The sequence below is a fragment of the Toxorhynchites rutilus genome, chromosome 2, assembly GCF_029784135.1.
Source record: "Toxorhynchites rutilus septentrionalis strain SRP chromosome 2, ASM2978413v1, whole genome shotgun sequence".
Taxonomy (NCBI): Eukaryota; Metazoa; Arthropoda; class Insecta; order Diptera; family Culicidae; genus Toxorhynchites; species Toxorhynchites rutilus.
The window spans coordinates 173,017,225-173,040,289 of record NC_073745.1 but is presented as its reverse complement, the minus strand read 5'-3'; the positions used below and the strand labels follow the sequence as shown (position 1 = coordinate 173,040,289).

The following is a 23,065-nucleotide window of genomic DNA, read 5'->3' as shown; positions in this document are numbered from 1 at the left end:
TGGATAGGAGAGATGTTTGCATCACTTGATAAGGAATATTTCTACGCATCTATCGCATCTAACAAAATGTTGTTTTTCATTAGATAAACAATTGAATAACTTTAAAATATTAGGCGAGTTAGCAACATCGCTATCCGGCAGCGAGCGATAAAGTCCAGTAAAGTAAACAAACGTCAGCAGAATTTACCATTCCTGGGAACAGCAAGCTCAGCGAGACGATCATCCGATACGGAACGGAAACGAGATGCTGACTCGACAGCATCGATCACCACATCGGTTTAGCTTAGGTTTAGTTTGATGAATATAATCAGTCTTAGCTTAGCAGGGAACGAAGTTGTATCTTTTTTAAAAAGAACTCCGGTAACCGAAAAGTTTAACTGGCGCCCGAATAGGGACCTCGGAGTTTTTTCGTGACGGGAACAGTATAAGTTGAAGTGCGGTGAAAAATCTTGAAAAAAATAGACACAATTAAATGCAGTGAAAATCTTTTGAAGTGAACCTAACCAAATTCACGAAATCGGTTGAAAGAGCCGAGCTGTGTGTGAAGTGTGTTTGAAGTGGTTCAAAGAGCCACCACTGTTAATTCAACGAAGCGAGACATAGAGACACCGTGGGATTTTACATCCCCAATCGGTACCAAAGCCCCTAGTAGCAATTGCAAACGGGATCCCTTGAAGTACCTGCTCTTGTCTCCCCCGAAAACGGAAAACATCCCGAGGTTTTATCCAAGAAGTCCAGCCGCTGTGACATGCTGGCAATATTGTAAGTAAAATTTAAATAATCCTCTTTAATCAAAATTTAAGTGTGAGATAAGCTAGGAAGAGTGAGTGAAAGCTAAATTGTGAAAGATACGTGTTTGAGTTTTGAATTTAGAGTGAAAGATTCGTGAATATTTTCAATTAAAAATATTTAATTTCCCATATTTTCAAACATTCCTCCAAAAAAATCACGAATAAATTTTTATTTCGAAAATATCATGTCAATGGACGAAGGAAGATCGCCGGCTTCTCTGCCGTACTTGACCACCCAGCAATTTATTGATCTGGGAAAAATACCCGACTTTGTCAGGGATGTAAAACCCTTCAATGGTAATCCCACCGAACTGATAGACTGGTTATCAGATGTAGACTCAATTTTTCGAGTATATAGAGATCAAAATGCAACCACCGGTCAGCTGAGCGTTCTTGAAAGAACGATTCGCAGGAAAATTGGTGGAGAAGCAGCAGACATTTTAAACGCAAACAATGTCCAATGTGATTGGACTGAAATTAAAAAGACACTTGTACTATATTATAGGGACAAACGAGACATCAAGACTCTTGACTATGAACTGACATCCATTAAAAAATTAGCTAATGAAAACATTAGCTCATACTATAGTAGAGTGAATGAGCTGTTGTCATATATTATTGTGCAAATTCAAACCGACGACAAAATGAAACAAAATGCTCCCATTCATATTAATTATTTTCGAGATAAATCCCTCGATGCATTTATCAGAGGTTTAGAGAGACCTTTGAACATTTTGCTTAAAAGCACAAATCCCACATCTTTAGGTCAGGCATATCAATTTTGCGTTGACTATTACAATATGGATATTCGATCTGCTCCTTTCAGAAATGAATTTGGCACTCACATAACACCAAAACCTAGAGAACCACCAAGATTGCAACCCAGAATGCAAGTCCCTTATAATCGAACAGTTTTACCACCGCTTCCCCCAAGACTTCCTTCAAATCCATTCAGACAAAATCCGTTCCAAAAACAAATCCGTTCAATCAATATAATTCCCAACCAAACCCATTTAGGCAAAATCCATTTCAAACAAACACATTTAGACAAAATCCATTTCAAACAAACCCGTTCAGAACAGTAAATCAATTGCCGAAACCACTGCCTCCACCAGAGCCAATGGAAGTCGATCCTAGTCTTCGAACAAGGAACGTAAACTACGGCAATCGCCCCTCGATCAACTTAAAACGGCCATTCCCTCCTTCTCAGCAATATCAAAATTTCAAACGTCAAGCACACCCACTGGAAGATCCAAATCCAAATAATGAAAAATTTGAATACTATGATGAATATAATTATGATGACAACTATCATGACATTGCACAGTATGATGACTCATATTACTACCAACCAGCTTACGAAACAGAGCGAGAGGTTACCAACCAAGAGGAAAAACTTGACACTGACCAGAACGAACAACCCACACCACCAGAAGCCAATTTTTTAGAGTGGAGCCCCAAATGGCCACAATGCCATACATAAATTTAATCATTATATGGCTTTGAAACTGAATAAGATTTAGCTAACAGCGGATGAATCAAATTAATATTGGCACCTGTGTCAATAAGGAAAGGGAATTCACCTATGTTGAATTCCCTTTCCTTATTGACACAGGTGCCAATATTAATTTGATTCATCCGCTGTTAGCTAAATCTTATTCAGTTTCAAAGCCATATAATTTCGTAGCAAACGATATAGGGAGTGCTAATGGAAAGTTTAATGCTAAATCAGCAATTGACATTAATTTTTTCAGTCCGATTATTGATCACAATGCCCAATTCCTACTACATGACTTTCATCCATTCTTTCATGGGATCATCGGAACTGGAATATTGAACTCTTTGAATGCAAAAATTGATTTCAGTACCAACATGCTGCACATAAGCAAGGGGAACGAAATTCTCAAAATTCCACTTCAGCAATATTATCCCGATCAGAAAAATGCAAAAACTTCAAATAATCTATCTCGGTCTGTACCACAGTCAAACCAATCTGAAAATGTATACAGAACATCTCATCTTTCATCAGACGAAAAAAACAAATTATTAGAATTGTTAAATCAGCACAAAGAAGCATTCCATAAACCCGATACAAAACTGACTTGTAGCACAGTCGTTGAATGTAGCATAAACACCGTTGACAATATTCCCATTCATCAAAAAGTTTACCCATACCCAGCTGCCTATACAGCAGAGGTGAATAAGCAAATAGAAAAACTGCTTCAAGAAGGAATCATAAAACCATCACGGTCAGCTTGGACGTCCCCAGTTTGGATCGTCCCGAAGAAATCTGACGCCTCCGGAGAAAAAAAGTTTCGAATGGTAGTAGACTACCGAAAACTCAATGAGAAAACCATTTCAGATAGGTATCCAATGCCTGAAATAGGTTACGTCATTGATCAACTCAAAGGCCAGAATTACTTCACAACTCTTGATCTAGCGTCTGGATTCCACCAGATAAAAATGAAAGAATCCGATATCGAGAAAACTGCATTTTCAATTAATAACGGCAAATACGAATTCACTCGTATGCCGTTCGGCTTGAAAAATGCGCCGGCAATTTTTCAACGAGCCATTGACGACGTATTGCGACAATATATCGGTAAAATATGTTACGTATATATTGACGACGTTATAATATTTGGCAAGACACTCGATGAAGCCCTTCAAAATTTAGGAATTATTCTGAAAGCATTGAACGATGCTAATTTAAAAATTCAATTAGACAAGTCCGAATTTCTCCACAAGGAAATCGAATTTCTTGGCTATGTTATCACTTCTGATGGTATAAAGCCAAATGTAAAGAAAATAGCAGCAATAGATAATTATCCCATATCCACAACAATTAAACAACTCAGATCATTCTTAGGAATGGTCGGCTATTACAGACGGTTTGTAAAAGATTTTGCGAAAATCGCAAAACCCCTTACTAACCTTCTAAGAGGGGAGGGATGTCACTCCAATAAAAAGGTACACTTTGATGATAACGAAACAAAATGTTTTGATAGAATGAAATGTTTATTATCGTCTTCAGATATTTTGATATACCCAGATTACAACAAACCTTTTACACTTACAACGGACGCATCTGATTTTGCTATCGGAGCAGTCCTATCACAGGGAGAAACAGGTAATGATAAACCCATCCATTTCGCATCAAGAACTCTATCAAAATCAGAGGAAAAGTATTCAGTGCCTGAAAAGGAAATGTTAGCAATATTTTGGGCATTGCAAACTTTTCGCAACTATTTGTACGGTACTAAATTTAAAATTCTCACCGATTATCAGCCATTAACTTTTTCATTATCAGCTAGCTTTTTCATTATTATGGCTTCGAACATGCACCATGTGCGATATTTTTAAATTCTAAACATGCACCATGTGCGAGTATTAATTCAAAACCTAAACTGAGAGCTATGCAATATTACAACGAGTGCGAAGTTTATAGGAAACTTCTAAACATTCGCACCGATTGTACTTAATATTCATTTAACTCATCCACACCATCATGAACAGCATAATTGGGGTTCGAGTTTGGTTGGGCGCCATTGTTACGAAATCTCCTCTACACATGTGCTTGTTGCCATCATGTGAGATATTTCGTTCCTCACTTCTCACTCACATCATTTGCCAGCTCGCAAGCCGCCATCATGCCGTAAAACATTCCGACGTATGTATTAAAATTACAAAAATCACACGCACACATGCACACTCTCTCACGCTCGCACTCACCTTTGTTAATGGTTGCTTAGTGGCTCCTCTCCAGTGGCTGGTGTGCCATCGGTCCCGCCGGTCTTCTCTTTCTCTCCTATTCCAACTCCTGCTGCCGTACTACTTTTCCTTCTTCGTTCTCTCCACGACTCCTCGAGCTCTCCCACACAATTTCTCTTTCCGTTCACTTTCTCCTTTCCTTAACTTTCTCTTCTCACCGGAAACTGTCCGGCTCCGCACTACTTTTCTTCGCTCGCTCAGCGAGTGCCCACCATCTTGAATTCAATTAATTTTTCTTTTTCGCACTATTTCCTTTTTTTTCTTTTTACACTTCTCTCATTCTTTTCACACCGGAAATTGCCAGTCACACTCGGCTCGGCGAGCCTACGCAATTTCGATGCTTTTTCCCGCACCGCATGTGCAGAAAGAAAAAAAAACTTCCGACGAATCACACCGCCAGCGGCACCTCTGCCCGAAATTTTCCCCACAGAGAAGCGCACTAAAGCCCGTGGCTAGCTAACATGCCTGCAACGCAGGCAGGGCTCAATCACCACAATTAACTGCACAATTCTGCTAATTCTTAGCGCAGAACACGCCCGCCATGAAAGCAGGGCCCATTCACCATACCGGATTCCGCAATCGAAACGTTCTCCCGACTCGGAGAAAAAAAACCAACTGCCAACAAAAAGCCCGTCCTTACGCGTCGATGGTAACTGTGCGAATTAGAGATGGGCAAACCGTTCACGAACGGTACGAAAGAACTAGTTCGCCGAAAAGAGTGAACGAACGGTCGTTCTTTTTCAAAGAACGATAGTTCTCCCCACGAACTGATTGCGAGCGAACGGTTTGTGAACGAACTGATTCCGTAAGAACGGTTTGCGTGTGAACTGTTTGAGAGTGAACTGTTGGAGAGTGAACTGTTTGTGAACGAACTGTTTGCGAGTGAACTGTATGGGAAAGAACTGGTTGAGAGTGAACTGTTTGGGAACGAACTGTTTGAGAACGAAGTGTTTGCGGGCAAATTGTTTGTGAACGAACGAACTGATTTGCGCTGGGCGGAATGGATAAATACAACGAGAACGCTTGTAAGGAAAATAAAACGATTTGTCATTTATGAACAAAATGCGTGTAACGCTGGGTTTATTTTGTTAATGGATTCTCAATTTTGGGTTAAAAATTAAATTAGATTCTAGTAGTTTTAAAAGCAAAACTTCATATACATATCCTATACTTTCTAATTATCAGAAAAAATCTGGGGGAAGCTGGGGTCATGGATTAAGTAAAGATAAAATTTGTATGTTGAGAAAAAAGTTTTTTCGTTGCTTTCAATTCATCGTTTGGCCTATTGCGTGAACCTGTGTGTTGTCCAAAAAGATAATATGTAAAATTGCACATATTTTGTGCGCATCAAATTATTAAATAAACTTTTGTCCACCGATAAACATATTTTCACATAAAGTCTACAGACAGCGACTTTTAATGAAGCAGCTTATCTTTCCCCACTAAATTTCAAAAATATAAATCCCATACGTACACTATCCAATCCAACGATATCAATATTGATGCTGCTGTCTATTGATGTTGGGTTCCAGCCAACATTCTATGTTGTTCTTAATATCGCTGAACGAAAGAGCGAAAGAACGGTTCAAAAGAACTGATTCACTTAGATGAACGGCTAGTGAGTGAACCGTTCATCAAAGTGAACTGTTTTGCCCATCTCTAGTGCGAATCCCCCGTTCTCGTCGAGCACGGCGCCGTGCCGTAGCAGCGGCACTTACGTTTTCGTTGTGTTGGTGCGAACGATGAATTCCTTTCTCGCTTATTTCGTCGTGTTCCTAAGCTTGTCTCGCCAGCGTGGTGCGGTTGGCGCATGAGAGAGTTATCGAAAATGTTGCGTGCTTTTGCGTGTGATATTATGTATTGCAACAAAATTGGCTAATAATGCTACAGGGTGTTTTCACACAACTAGTAAATGAAAATTGATTTTTCTTCGTGAAAATCACATGTAATCGACACGAGTTGGGATACGTTGAAAAGCTTCAAATCCCTAGTTTCTTATTTTGATCATGGTTTGTTCACCTCTGATCATGGTTTATCCTGTTTTAAAAATCACTATTTTTACATGAAGAAATTCTTCACTTTTCATCCAATTCCAACAGATAATTCTCAGCAATTTCCTTGCTTGAAGCTTGAAGGTTTGATAGCAAAGGCACCTTCTTTACATCGCTACCTTCGGCTAAATCGCGCCTTTACTAGCCACATACTTCAGTGAACTGCGCATTTGATGTACTATGGACGAATAACGGCGGTTTTTTGACGTGAGACTACGTCTAACCAGAATATATGGAGGGTAAAATGAAAACCTAAACACAGAACATGCAGGAAAAAATGAAAGATTTCGAATGCTTATAGCTCGAACATTTCGTACTGGATAGGAGAGATGTTTGCATCACTTGATAGGGAATATTTCTACGCATCTATCGCATCTAACAAAATGTTGTTTTTCATTAGATAAACAATTGAATAACTTTAAAATATTAGGCGAGTTAGCAACATCGCTATCCGGCAGCGAGCGATAAAGTCCAGTAAAGTAAACAAACGTCAGCAGAATTTACCATTCCTGGGAACAGCAAGCTCAGCGAGACGATCATCCGATACGGAACGGAAACGAGATGCTGACTCGACAGCATCGATCACCACATCGGTTTAGCTTAGGTTTAGTTTGATGAATATAATCAGTCTTAGCTTAGCAGGGAACGAAGTTGTATCTTTTTTAAAAAGAACTCCGGTAACCGAAAAGTTTAACTGGCGCCCGAATAGGGACCTCGGAGTTTTTTCGTGACGGGAACAGTATAAGTTGAAGTGCGGTGAAAAATCTTGAAAAAAATAGACACAATTAAATGCAGTGAAAATCTTTTGAAGTGAACCTAACCAAATTCACGAAATCGGTTGAAAGAGCCGAGCTGTGTGTGAAGTGTGTTTGAAGTGGTTCAAAGAGCCACCACTGTTAATTCAACGAAGCGAGACATAGAGACACCGTGGGATTTTACATCCCCAATCGGTACCAAAGCCCCTAGTAGCAATTGCAAACGGGATCCCTTGAAGTACCTGCTCTTGTCTCCCCCGAAAACGGAAAACATCCCGAGGTTTTATCCAAGAAGTCCAGCCGCTGTGACATGCTGGCAATATTGTAAGTAAAATTTAAATAATCCTCTTTAATCAAAATTTAAGTGTGAGATAAGCTAGGAAGAGTGAGTGAAAGCTAAATTGTGAAAGATACGTGTTTGAGTTTTGAATTTAGAGTGAAAGATTCGTGAATATTTTCAATTAAAAATATTTAATTTCCCATATTTTCAAACATTCCTCCAAAAAAATCACGAATAAATTTTTATTTCGAAAATATCATGTCAATGGACGAAGGAAGATCGCCGGCTTCTCTGCCGTACTTGACCACCCAGCAATTTATTGATCTGGGAAAAATACCCGACTTTGTCAGGGATGTAAAACCCTTCAATGGTAATCCCACCGAACTGATAGACTGGTTATCAGATGTAGACTCAATTTTTCGAGTATATAGAGATCAAAATGCAACCACCGGTCAGCTGAGCGTTCTTGAAAGAACGATTCGCAGGAAAATTGGTGGAGAAGCAGCAGACATTTTAAACGCAAACAATGTCCAATGTGATTGGACTGAAATTAAAAAGACACTTGTACTATATTATAGGGACAAACGAGACATCAAGACTCTTGACTATGAACTGACATCCATTAAAAAATTAGCTAATGAAAACATTAGCTCATACTATAGTAGAGTGAATGAGCTGTTGTCATATATTATTGTGCAAATTCAAACCGACGACAAAATGAAACAAAATGCTCCCATTCATATTAATTATTTTCGAGATAAATCCCTCGATGCATTTATCAGAGGTTTAGAGAGACCTTTGAACATTTTGCTTAAAAGCACAAATCCCACATCTTTAGGTCAGGCATATCAATTTTGCGTTGACTATTACAATATGGATATTCGATCTGCTCCTTTCAGAAATGAATTTGGCACTCACATAACACCAAAACCTAGAGAACCACCAAGATTGCAACCCAGAATGCAAGTCCCTTATAATCGAACAGTTTTACCACCGCTTCCCCCAAGACTTCCTTCAAATCCATTCAGACAAAATCCGTTCCAAAAACAAATCCGTTCAATCAATATAATTCCCAACCAAACCCATTTAGGCAAAATCCATTTCAAACAAACACATTTAGACAAAATCCATTTCAAACAAACCCGTTCAGAACAGTAAATCAATTGCCGAAACCACTGCCTCCACCAGAGCCAATGGAAGTCGATCCTAGTCTTCGAACAAGGAACGTAAACTACGGCAATCGCCCCTCGATCAACTTAAAACGGCCATTCCCTCCTTCTCAGCAATATCAAAATTTCAAACGTCAAGCACACCCACTGGAAGATCCAAATCCAAATAATGAAAAATTTGAATACTATGATGAATATAATTATGATGACAACTATCATGACATTGCACAGTATGATGACTCATATTACTACCAACCAGCTTACGAAACAGAGCGAGAGGTTACCAACCAAGAGGAAAAACTTGACACTGACCAGAACGAACAACCCACACCACCAGAAGCCAATTTTTTAGAGTGGAGCCCCAAATGGCCACAATGCCATACATAAATTTAATCATTATATGGCTTTGAAACTGAATAAGATTTAGCTAACAGCGGATGAATCAAATTAATATTGGCACCTGTGTCAATAAGGAAAGGGAATTCACCTATGTTGAATTCCCTTTCCTTATTGACACAGGTGCCAATATTAATTTGATTCATCCGCTGTTAGCTAAATCTTATTCAGTTTCAAAGCCATATAATTTCGTAGCAAACGATATAGGGAGTGCTAATGGAAAGTTTAATGCTAAATCAGCAATTGACATTAATTTTTTCAGTCCGATTATTGATCACAATGTCCAATTCCTACTACATGACTTTCATCCATTCTTTCATGGGATCATCGGAACTGGAATATTGAACTCTTTGAATGCAAAAATTTATTTCAGTACCAACATGCTGCACATAAGCAAGGGGAACGAAATTCTCAAAATTCCACTTCAGCAATATTATCCCGATCAGAAAAATGCAAAAACTTCAAATAATCTATCTCGGTCTGTACCACAGTCAAACCAATCTGAAAATGTATACAGAACATCTCATCTTTCATCAGACGAAAAAAACAAATTATTAGAATTGTTAAATCAGCACAAAGAAGCATTCCATAAACCCGATACAAAACTGACTTGTAGCACAGTCGTTGAATGTAGCATAAACACCGTTGACAATATTCCCATTCATCAAAAAGTTTACCCATACCCAGCTGCCTATACAGCAGAGGTGAATAAGCAAATAGAAAAACTGCTTCAAGAAGGAATCATAAAACCATCACGGTCAGCTTGGACGTCCCCAGTTTGGATCGTCCCGAAGAAATCTGACGCCTCCGGAGAAAAAAAGTTTCGAATGGTAGTAGACTACCGAAAACTCAATGAGAAAACCATTTCAGATAGGTATCCAATGCCTGAAATAGGTTACGTCATTGATCAACTCAAAGGCCAGAATTACTTCACAACTCTTGATCTAGCGTCTGGATTCCACCAGATAAAAATGAAAGAATCCGATATCGAGAAAACTGCATTTTCAATTAATAACGGCAAATACGAATTCACTCGTATGCCGTTCGGCTTGAAAAATGCGCCGGCAATTTTTCAACGAGCCATTGACGACGTATTGCGACAATATATCGGTAAAATATGTTACGTATATATTGACGACGTTATAATATTTGGCAAGACACTCGATGAAGCCCTTCAAAATTTAGGAATTATTCTGAAAGCATTGAACGATGCTAATTTAAAAATTCAATTAGACAAGTCCGAATTTCTCCACAAGGAAATCGAATTTCTTGGCTATGTTATCACTTCTGATGGTATAAAGCCAAATGTAAAGAAAATAGCAGCAATAGATAATTATCCCATATCCACAACAATTAAACAACTCAGATCATTCTTAGGAATGGTCGGCTATTACAGACGGTTTGTAAAAGATTTTGCGAAAATCGCAAAACCCCTTACTAACCTTCTAAGAGGGGAGGGATGTCACTCCAATAAAAAGGTACACTTTGATGATAACGAAACAAAATGTTTTGATAGAATGAAATGTTTATTATCGTCTTCAGATATTTTGATATACCCAGATTACAACAAACCTTTTACACTTACAACGGACGCATCTGATTTTGCTATCGGAGCAGTCCTATCACAGGGAGAAACAGGTAATGATAAACCCATCCATTTCGCATCAAGAACTCTATCAAAATCAGAGGAAAAGTATTCAGTGCTTGAAAAGGAAATGTTAGCAATATTTTGGGCATTGCAAACTTTTCGCAACTATTTGTACGGTACTAAATTTAAAATTCTCACCGATCATCAGCCATTAACTTTTTCATTATCAGCTAGCTTTTTCATTATTATGGCTTCGAACATGCACCATGTGCGATATTTTTAAATTCTAAACATGCACCATGTGCGAGTATTAATTCAAAACCTAAACTGAGAGCTATGCAATATTACAACGAGTGCGAAGTTTATAGGAAACTTCTAAACATTCGCACCGATTGTACTTAATATTCATTTAACTCATCCACACCATCATGAACAGCATAATTGGGGTTCGAGTTTGGTTGGGCGCCATTGTTACGAAATCTCCTCTACACATGTGCTTGTTGCCATCATGTGAGATATTTCGTTCCTCACTTCTCACTCACATCATTTGCCAGCTCGCAAGCCGCCATCATGCCGTAAAACATTCCGACGTATGTATTAAAATTACAAAAATCACACGCACACATGCACACTCTCTCACGCTCGCACTCACCTTTGTTAATGGTTGCTTAGTGGCTCCTCTCCAGTGGCTGGTGTGCCATCGGTCCCGCCGGTCTTCTCTTTCTCTCCTATTCCAACTCCTGCTGCCGTACTACTTTTCCTTCTTCGTTCTCTCCACGACTCCTCGAGCTCTCCCACACAATTTCTCTTTCCGTTCACTTTCTCCTTTCCTTAACTTTCTCTTCTCACCGGAAACTGTCCGGCTCCGCACTACTTTTCTTCGCTCGCTCAGCGAGTGCCCACCATCTTGAATTCAATTAATTTTTCTTTTTCGCACTATTTCCTTTTTTTTTCTTTTTACACTTCTCTCATTCTTTTCACACCGGAAATTGCCAGTCACACTCGGCTCGGCGAGCCTACGCAATTTCGATGCTTTTTCCCGCACCGCATGTGCAGAAAGAAAAAAAAACTTCCGACGAATCACACCGCCAGCGGCACCTCTGCCCGAAATTTTCCCCACAGAGAAGCGCACTAAAGCCCGTGGCTAGCTAACATGCCTGCAACGCAGGCAGGGCTCAATCACCACAATTAACTGCACAATTCTGCTAATTCTTAGCGCAGAACACGCCCGCCATGAAAGCAGGGCCCATTCACCATACCGGATTCCGCAATCGAAACGTTCTCCCGACTCGGAGAAAAAAAACCAACTGCCAACAAAAAGCCCGTCCTTACGCGTCGATGGTAACTGTGCGAATTAGAGATGGGCAAACCGTTCACGAACGGTACGAAAGAACTAGTTCGCCGAAAAGAGTGAACGAACGGTCGTTCTTTTTCAAAGAACGATAGTTCTCCCCACGAACTGATTGCGAGCGAACGGTTTGTGAACGAACTGATTCCGTAAGAACGGTTTGCGTGTGAACTGTTTGAGAGTGAACTGTTGGAGAGTGAACTGTTTGTGAACGAACTGTTTGCGAGTGAACTGTATGGGAAAGAACTGATTGAGAGTGAACTGTTTGGGAACGAACTGTTTGAGAACGAAGTGTTTGCGGGCAAATTGTTTGTGAACGAACGAACTGATTTGCGCTGGGCGGAATGGATAAATACAACGAGAACGCTTGTAAGGAAAATAAAACGATTTGTCATTTATGAACAAAATGCGTGTAACGCTGGGTTTATTTTGTTAATGGATTCTCAATTTTGGGTTAAAAATTAAATTAGATTCTAGTAGTTTTAAAAGCAAAACTTCATATACATATCCTATACTTTCTAATTATCAGAAAAAATCTGGGGGAAGCTGGGGTCATGGATTAAGTAAAGATAAAATTTGTATGTTGAGAAAAAAGTTTTTTCGTTGCTTTCAATTCATCGTTTGGCCTATTGCGTGAACCTGTGTGTTGTCCAAAAAGATAATATGTAAAATTGCACATATTTTGTGCGCATCAAATTATTAAATAAACTTTTGTCCACCGATAAACATATTTTCACATAAAGTCTACAGACAGCGACTTTTAATGAAGCAGCTTATCTTTCCCCACTAAATTTCAAAAATATAAATCCCATACGTACACTATCCAATCCAACGATATCAATATTGATGCTGCTGTCTATTGATGTTGGGTTCCAGCCAACATTCTATGTTGTTCTTAATATCGCTGAACGAAAGAGCGAAAGAACGGTTCAAAAGAACTGATTCACTTAGATGAACGGCTAGTGAGTGAACCGTTCATCAAAGTGAACTGTTTTGCCCATCTCTAGTGCGAATCCCCCGTTCTCGTCGAGCACGGCGCCGTGCCGTAGCAGCGGCACTTACGTTTTCGTTGTGTTGGTGCGAACGATGAATTCCTTTCTCGCTTATTTCGTCGTGTTCCTAAGCTTGTCTCGCCAGCGTGGTGCGGTTGGCGCATGAGAGAGTTATCGAAAATGTTGCGTGCTTTTGCGTGTGATATTATGTATTGCAACAAAATTGGCTAATAATGCTACAGGGTGTTTTCACACAACTAGTAAATGAAAATTGATTTTTCTTCGTGAAAATCACATGTAATCGACACGAGTTGGGATACGTTGAAAAGCTTCAAATCCCTAGTTTCTTATTTTGATCATGGTTTGTTCACCTCTGATCATGGTTTATCCTGTTTTAAAAATCACTATTTTTACATGAAGAAATTCTTCACTTTTCATCCAATTCCAACAGATAATTCTCAGCAATTTCCTTGCTTGAAGCTTGAAGGTTTGATAGCAAAGGCACCTTCTTTACATCGCTACCTTCGGCTAAATCGCGCCTTTACTAGCCACATACTTCAGTGAACTGCGCATTTGATGTACTATGGACGAATAACGGCGGTTTTTTGACGTGAGACTACGTCTAACCAGAATATATGGAGGGTAAAATGAAAACCTAAACACAGAACATGCAGGAAAAAATGAAAGATTTCGAATGCTTATAGCTCGAACATTTCGTACTGGATAGGAGAGATGTTTGCATCACTTGATAGGGAATATTTCTACGCATCTATCGCATCTAACAAAATGTTGTTTTTCATTAGATAAACAATTGAATAACTTTAAAATATTAGGCGAGTTAGCAACATCGCTATCCGGCAGCGAGCGATAAAGTCCAGTAAAGTAAACAAACGTCAGCAGAATTTACCATTCCTGGGAACAGCAAGCTCAGCGAGACGATCATCCGATACGGAACGGAAACGAGATGCTGACTCGACAGCATCGATCACCACATCGGTTTAGCTTAGGTTTAGTTTGATGAATATAATCAGTCTTAGCTTAGCAGGGAACGAAGTTGTATCTATTTTAAAAAGAACTCCGGTAACCGAAAAGTTTAACTGGCGCCCGAATAGGGACCTCGGAGTTTTTTCGTGACGGGAACAGTATAAGTTGAAGTGCGGTGAAAAATCTTGAAAAAAATAGACACAATTAAATGCAGTGAAAATCTTTTGAAGTGAACCTAACCAAATTCACGAAATCGGTTGAAAGAGCCGAGCTGTGTGTGAAGTGTGTTTGAAGTGGTTCAAAGAGCCACCACTGTTAATTCAACGAAGCGAGACATAGAGACACCGTGGGATTTTACATCCCCAATCGGTACCAAAGCCCCTAGTAGCAATTGCAAACGGGATCCCTTGAAGTACCTGCTCTTGTCTCCCCCGAAAACGGAAAACATCCCGAGGTTTTATCCAAGAAGTCCAGCCGCTGTGACATGCTGGCAATATTGTAAGTAAAATTTAAATAATCCTCTTTAATCAAAATTTAAGTGTGAGATAAGCTAGGAAGAGTGAGTGAAAGCTAAATTGTGAAAGATACGTGTTTGAGTTTTGAATTTAGAGTGAAAGATTCGTGAATATTTTCAATTAAAAATATTTAATTTCCCATATTTTCAAACATTCCTCCAAAAAAATCACGAATAAATTTTTATTTCGAAAATATCATGTCAATGGACGAAGGAAGATCGCCGGCTTCTCTGCCGTACTTGACCACCCAGCAATTTATTGATCTGGGAAAAATACCCGACTTTGTCAGGGATGTAAAACCCTTCAATGGTAATCCCACCGAACTGATAGACTGGTTATCAGATGTAGACTCAATTTTTCGAGTATATAGAGATCAAAATGCAACCACCGGTCAGCTGAGCGTTCTTGAAAGAACGATTCGCAGGAAAATTGGTGGAGAAGCAGCAGACATTTTAAACGCAAACAATGTCCAATGTGATTGGACTGAAATTAAAAAGACACTTGTACTATATTATAGGGACAAACGAGACATCAAGACTCTTGACTATGAACTGACATCCATTAAAAAATTAGCTAATGAAAACATTAGCTCATACTATAGTAGAGTGAATGAGCTGTTGTCATATATTATTGTGCAAATTCAAACCGACGACAAAATGAAACAAAATGCTCCCATTCATATTAATTATTTTCGAGATAAATCCCTCGATGCATTTATCAGAGGTTTAGAGAGACCTTTGAACATTTTGCTTAAAAGCACAAATCCCACATCTTTAGGTCAGGCATATCAATTTTGCGTTGACTATTACAATATGGATATTCGATCTGCTCCTTTCAGAAATGAATTTGGCACTCACATAACACCAAAACCTAGAGAACCACCAAGATTGCAACCCAGAATGCAAGTCCCTTATAATCGAACAGTTTTACCACCGCTTCCCCCAAGACTTCCTTCAAATCCATTCAGACAAAATCCGTTCCAAAAACAAATCCGTTCAATCAATATAATTCCCAACCAAACCCATTTAGGCAAAATCCATTTCAAACAAACACATTTAGACAAAATCCATTTCAAACAAACCCGTTCAGAACAGTAAATCAATTGCCGAAACCACTGCCTCCACCAGAGCCAATGGAAGTCGATCCTAGTCTTCGAACAAGGAACGTAAACTACGGCAATCGCCCCTCAATCAACTTAAAACGGCCATTCCCTCCTTCTCAGCAATATCAAAATTTCAAACGTCAAGCACACCCACTGGAAGATCCAAATCCAAATAATGAAAAATTTGAATACTATGATGAATATAATTATGATGACAACTATCATGACATTGCACAGTATGATGACTCATATTACTACCAACCAGCTTACGAAACAGAGCGAGAGGTTACCAACCAAGAGGAAAAACTTGACACTGACCAGAACGAACAACCCACACCACCAGAAGCCAATTTTTTAGAGTGGAGCCCCAAATGGCCACAATGCCATACATAAATTTAATCATTATATGGCTTTGAAACTGAATAAGATTTAGCTAACAGCGGATGAATCAAATTAATATTGGCACCTGTGTCAATAAGGAAAGGGAATTCACCTATGTTGAATTCCCTTTCCTTATTGACACAGGTGCCAATATTAATTTGATTCATCCGCTGTTAGCTAAATCTTATTCAGTTTCAAAGCCATATAATTTCGTAGCAAACGATATAGGGAGTGCTAATGGAAAGTTTAATGCTAAATCAGCAATTGACATTAATTTTTTCAGTCCGATTATTGATCACAATGCCCAATTCCTACTACATGACTTTCATCCATTCTTTCATGGGATCATCGGAACTGGAATATTGAACTCTTTGAATGCAAAAATTGATTTCAGTACCAACATGCTGCACATAAGCAAGGGGAACGAAATTCTCAAAATTCCACTTCAGCAATATTATCCCGATCAGAAAAATGCAAAAACTTCAAATAATCTATCTCGGTCTGTACCACAGTCAAACCAATCTGAAAATGTATACAGAACATCTCATCTTTCATCAGACGAAAAAAACAAATTATTAGAATTGTTAAATCAGCACAAAGAAGCATTCCATAAACCCGATACAAAACTGACTTGTAGCACAGTCGTTGAATGTAGCATAAACACCGTTGACAATATTCCCATTCATCAAAAAGTTTACCCATACCCAGCTGCCTATACAGCAGAGGTGAATAAGCAAATAGAAAAACTGCTTCAAGAAGGAATCATAAAACCATCACGGTCAGCTTGGACGTCCCCAGTTTGGATCGTCCCGAAGAAATCTGACGCCTCCGGAGAAAAAAAGTTTCGAATGGTAGTAGACTACCGAAAACTCAATGAGAAAACCATTTCAGATAGGTATCCAATGCCTGAAATAGGTTACGTCATTGATCAACTCAAAGGCCAGAATTACTTCACAACTCTTGATCTAGCGTCTGGATTCCACCAGATAAAAATGAAAGAATCCGATATCGAGAAAACTGCATTTTCAATTAATAACGGCAAATACGAATTCACTCGTATGCCGTTCGGCTTGAAAAATGCGCCGGCAATTTTTCAACGAGCCATTGACGACGTATTGCGACAATATATCGGTAAAATATGTTACGTATATATTGACGACGTTATAATATTTGGCAAGACACTCGATGAAGCCCTTCAAAATTTAGGAATTATTCTGAAAGCATTGAAGATGCTAATTTAAAAATTCAATTAGACAAGTCCGAATTTCTCCACAAGGAAATCGAATTTCTTGGCTATGTTATCACTTCTGATGGTATAAAGCCAAATGTAAAGAAAATAGCAGCAATAGATAATTATCCCATATCCACAACAATTAAACAACTCAGATCATTCTTAGGAATGGTCGGCTATTACAGACGGTTTGTAAAAGATTTTGCGAAAATCGCAAAACCCCTTACTAACCTTCTAAGAGGGGAGGGATGTCACTCCAATAAAAAGGTACACTTTGATGATAACGAAACAAAATGTTTTGATAGAATGAAATGTTTATTATCGTCTTCAGATATTTTGATATACCCAGATTACAACAAACCTTTTACACTTACAACGGACGCATCTGATTTTGCTATCGGAGCAGTCCTATCACAGGGAGAAACAGGTAATGATAAACCCATCCATTTCGCATCAAGAATTCTATCAAAATCAGAGGAAAAGTATTCAGTGCCTGAGAAGGAAATGTTAGCAATATTTTGGGCATTGCAAACTTTTCGCAACTATTTGTACGGTACTAAATTTAAAATTCTCACCGATCATCAGCCATTAACTTTTTCATTATCAGCTAGCTTTTTCATTATTATGGCTTCGAACATGCACCATGTGCGATATTTTTAAATTCTAAACATGCACCATGTGCGAGTATTAATTCAAAACCTAAACTGAGAGCTATGCAATATTACAACGAGTGCGAAGTTTATAGGAAACTTCTAAACATTCGCACCGATTGTACTTAATATTCATTTAACTCATCCACACCATCATGAACAGCATAATTGGGGTTCGAGTTTGGTTGGGCGCCATTGTTACGAAATCTCCTCTACACATGTGCTTGTTGCCATCATGTGAGATATTTCGTTCCTCACTTCTCACTCACATCATTTGCCAGCTCGCAAGCCGCCATCATGCCGTAAAACATTCCGACGTATGTATTAAAATTACAAAAATCACACGCACACATGCACACTCTCTCACGCTCGCACTCACCTTTGTTAATGGTTGCTTAGTGGCTCCTCTCCAGTGGCTGGTGTGCCATCGGTCCCGCCGGTCTTCTCTTTCTCTCCTATTCCAACTCCTGCTGCCGTACTACTTTTCCTTCTTCGTTCTCTCCACGACTCCTCGAGCTCTCCCACACAATTTCTCTTTCCGTTCACTTTCTCCTTTCCTTAACTTTCTCTTCTCACCGGAAACTGTCCGGCTCCGCACTACTTTTCTTCGCTCGCTCAGCGAGTGCCCACCATCTTGAATTCAATTAATTTTTCTTTTTCGCACTATTTCCTTTTTTTTCTTTTTACACTTCTCTCATTCTTTTCACACCGGAAATTGCCAGTCACACTCGGCTCGGCGAGCCTACGCAATTTCGATGCTTTTTCCCGCACCGCATGTGCAGAAAGAAAAAAAAACTTCCGACGAATCACACCGCCAGCGGCACCTCTGCCCGAAATTTTCCCCACAGAGAAGCGCACTAAAGCCCGTGGCTAGCTAACATGCCTGCAACGCAGGCAGGGCTCAATCACCACAATTAACTGCACAATTCTGCTAATTCTTAGCGCAGAACACGCCCGCCATGAAAGCAGGGCCCATTCACCATACCGGATTCCGCAATCGAAACGTTCTCCCGACTCGGAGAAAAAAAACCAACTGCCAACAAAAAGCCCGTCCTTACGCGTCGATGGTAACTGTGCGAATTAGAGATGGGCAAACCGTTCACGAACGGTACGAAAGAACTAGTTCGCCGAAAAGAGTGAACGAACGGTCGTTCTTTTTCAAAGAACGATAGTTCTCCCCACGAACTGATTGCGAGCGAACGGTTTGTGAACGAACTGATTCCGTAAGAACGGTTTGCGTGTGAACTGTTTGAGAGTGAACTGTTGGAGAGTGAACTGTTTGTGAACGAACTGTTTGCGAGTGAACTGTATGGGAAAGAACTGGTTGAGAGTGAACTGTTTGGGAACGAACTGTTTGAGAACGAAGTGTTTGCGGGCAAATTGTTTGTGAACGAACGAACTGATTTGCGCTGGGCGGAATGGATAAATACAACGAGAACGCTTGTAAGGAAAATAAAACGATTTGTCATTTATGAACAAAATGCGTGTAACGCTGGGTTTATTTTGTTAATGGATTCTCAATTTTGGGTTAAAAATTAAATTAGATTCTAGTAGTTTTAAAAGCAAAACTTCATATACATATCCTATACTTTCTAATTATCAGAAAAAATCTGGGGGAAGCTGGGGTCATGGATTAAGTAAAGATAAAATTTGTATGTTGAGAAAAAAGTTTTTTCGTTGCTTTCAATTCATCGTTTGGCCTATTGCGTGAACCTGTGTGTTGTCCAAAAAGATAATATGTAAAATTGCACATATTTTGTGCGCATCAAATTATTAAATAAACTTTTGTCCACCGATAAACATATTTTCACATAAAGTCTACAGACAGCGACTTTTAATGAAGCAGCTTATCTTTCCCCACTAAATTTCAAAAATATAAATCCCATACGTACACTATCCAATCCAACGATATCAATATTGATGCTGCTGTCTATTGATGTTGGGTTCCAGCCAACATTCTATGTTGTTCTTAATATCGCTGAACGAAAGAGCGAAAGAACGGTTCAAAAGAACTGATTCACTTAGATGAACGGCTAGTGAGTGAACCGTTCATCAAAGTGAACTGTTTTGCCCATCTCTAGTGCGAATCCCCCGTTCTCGTCGAGCACGGCGCCGTGCCGTAGCAGCGGCACTTACGTTTTCGTTGTGTGAATTCCTTTCTCGCTTATTTCGTCGTGTTCCTAAGCTTGTCTCGCCAGCGTGGTGCGGTTGGCGCATGAGAGAGTTATCGAAAATGTTGCGTGCTTTTGCGTGTGATATTATGTATTGCAACAAAATTGGCTAATAATGCTACAGGGTGTTTTCACACAACTAGTAAATGAAAATTGATTTTTCTTCGTGAAAATCACATGTAATCGACACGAGTTGGGATACGTTGAAAAGCTTCAAATCCCTAGTTTCTTATTTTGATCATGGTTTGTTCACCTCTGATCATGGTTTATCCTGTTTTAAAAATCACTATTTTTACATGAAGAAATTCTTCACTTTTCATCCAATTCCAACAGATAATCCTCAGCAATTTCCTTGCTTGAAGCTTGAAGGTTTGATAGCAAAGGCACCTTCTTTACATCGCTACCTTCGGCTAAATCGCGCCTTTACTAGCCACATACTTCAGTGAACTGCGCATTTGATGTACTATGGACGAATAACGGCGGTTTTTTGACGTGAGACTACGTCTAACCAGAATATATGGAGGGTAAAATGAAAACCTAAACACAGAACATGCAGGAAAAAATGAAAGATTTCGAATGCTTATAGCTCGAACATTTCGTACTGGATAGGAGAGATGTTTGCATCACTTGATAGGGAATATTTCTACGCATCTATCGCATCTAACAAAATGTTGTTTTTCATTAGATAAACAATTGAATAACTTTAAAATATTAGGCGAGTTAGCAACATCGCTATCCGGCAGCGAGCGATAAAGTCCAGTAAAGTAAACAAACGTCAGCAGAATTTACCATTCCTGGGAACAGCAAGCTCAGCGAGACGATCATCCGATACGGAACGGAAACGAGATGCTGACTCGACAGCATCGATCACCACATCGGTTTAGCTTAGGTTTAGTTTGATGAATATAATCAGTCTTAGCTTAGCAGGGAACGAAGTTGTATCTTTTTTAAAAAGAACTCCGGTAACCGAAAAGTTTAACTGGCGCCCGAATAGGGACCTCGGAGTTTTTTCGTGACGGGAACAGTATAAGTTGAAGTGCGGTGAAAAATCTTAAAAAAAATAGACACAATTAAATGCAGTGAAAATCTTTTGAAGTGAACCTAACCAAATTCACGAAATCGGTTGAAAGAGCCGAGCTGTGTGTGAAGTGTGTTTGAAGTGGTTCAAAGAGCCACCACTGTTAATTCAACGAAGCGAGACATAGAGACACCGTGGGATTTTACATCCCCAATCGGTACCAAAGCCCCTAGTAGCAATTGCAAACGGGATCCCTTGAAGTACCTGCTCTTGTCTCCCCCGAAAACGGAAAACATCCCGAGGTTTTATCCAAGAAGTCCAGCCGCTGTGACATGCTGGCAATATTGTAAGTAAAATTTAAATAATCCTCTTTAATCAAAATTTAAGTGTGAGATAAGCTAGGAAGAGTGAGTGAAAGCTAAATTGTGAAAGATACGTGTTTGAGTTTTGAATTTAGAGTGAAAGAATCGTGAATATTTTCAATTAAAAATATTTAATTTCCCATATTTTCAAACATTCCTCCAAAAAAATCACGAATAAATTTTTATTTCGAAAATATCATGTCAATGGACGAAGGAAGATCGCCGGCTTCTCTGCCGTACTTGACCACCCAGCAATTTATTGATCTGGGAAAAATACCCGACTTTGTCAGGGATGTAAAACCCTTCAATGGTAATCCCACCGAACTGATAGACTGGTTATCAGATGTAGACTCAATTTTTCGAGTATATAGAGATCAAAATGCAACCACCGGTCAGCTGAGCGTTCTTGAAAGAACGATTCGCAGGAAAATTGGTGGAGAAGCAGCAGACATTTTAAACGCAAACAATGTCCAATGTGATTGGACTGAAATTAAAAAGACACTTGTACTATATTATAGGGACAAACGAGACATCAAGACTCTTGACTATGAACTGACATCCATTAAAAAATTAGCTAATGAAAACATTAGCTCATACTATAGTAGAGTGAATGAGCTGTTGTCATATATTATTGTGCAAATTCAAACCGACGACAAAATGAAACAAAATGCTCCCATTCATATTAATTATTTTCGAGATAAATCCCTCGATGCATTTATCAGAGGTTTAGAGAGACCTTTGAACATTTTGCTTAAAAGCACAAATCCCACATCTTTAGGTCAGGCATATCAATTTTGCGTTGACTATTACAATATGGATATTCGATCTGCTCCTTTCAGAAATGAATTTGGCACTCACATAACACCAAAACCTAGAGAACCACCAAGATTGCAACCCAGAATGCAAGTCCCTTATAATCGAACAGTTTTACCACCGCTTCCCCCAAGACTTCCTTCAAATCCATTCAGACAAAATCCGTTCCAAAAACAAATCCGTTCAATCAATATAATTCCCAACCAAACCCATTCAGGCAAAATCCATTTCAAACAAACACATTTAGACAAAATCCATTTCAAACAAACCCGTTCAGAACAGTAAATCAATTGCCGAAACCACTGCCTCCACCAGAGCCAATGGAAGTCGATCCTAGTCTTCGAACAAGGAACGTAAACTACGGCAATCGCCCCCCGATCAACTTAAAACGGCCATTCCCTCCTTCTCAGCAATATCAAAATTTCAAACGTCAAGCACACCCACTGGAAGATCCAAATCCAAATAATGAAAAATTTGAATACTATGATGAATATAATTATGATGACAACTATCATGACATTGCACAGTATGATGACTCATATTACTACCAACCAGCTTACGAAACAGAGCGAGAGGTTACCAACCAAGAGGAAAAACTTGACACTGACCAGAACGAACAACCCACACCACCAGAAGCCAATTTTTTAGAGTGGAGCCCCAAATGGCCACAATGCCATACATAAATTTAATCATTATA

At 39.2% G+C, this 23,065-nt stretch overlaps 1 protein-coding gene across 2 annotated transcripts in view; it reads right to left on the bottom strand.

The window, feature by feature from the left end:
- The window catches only part of LOC129768002 (armadillo-like helical domain-containing protein 3), a 264,660-nt gene that overhangs the window by 142,582 nt on the left and 99,013 nt on the right, over window positions 1-23,065 (bottom strand). The window lies entirely within an intron of this gene.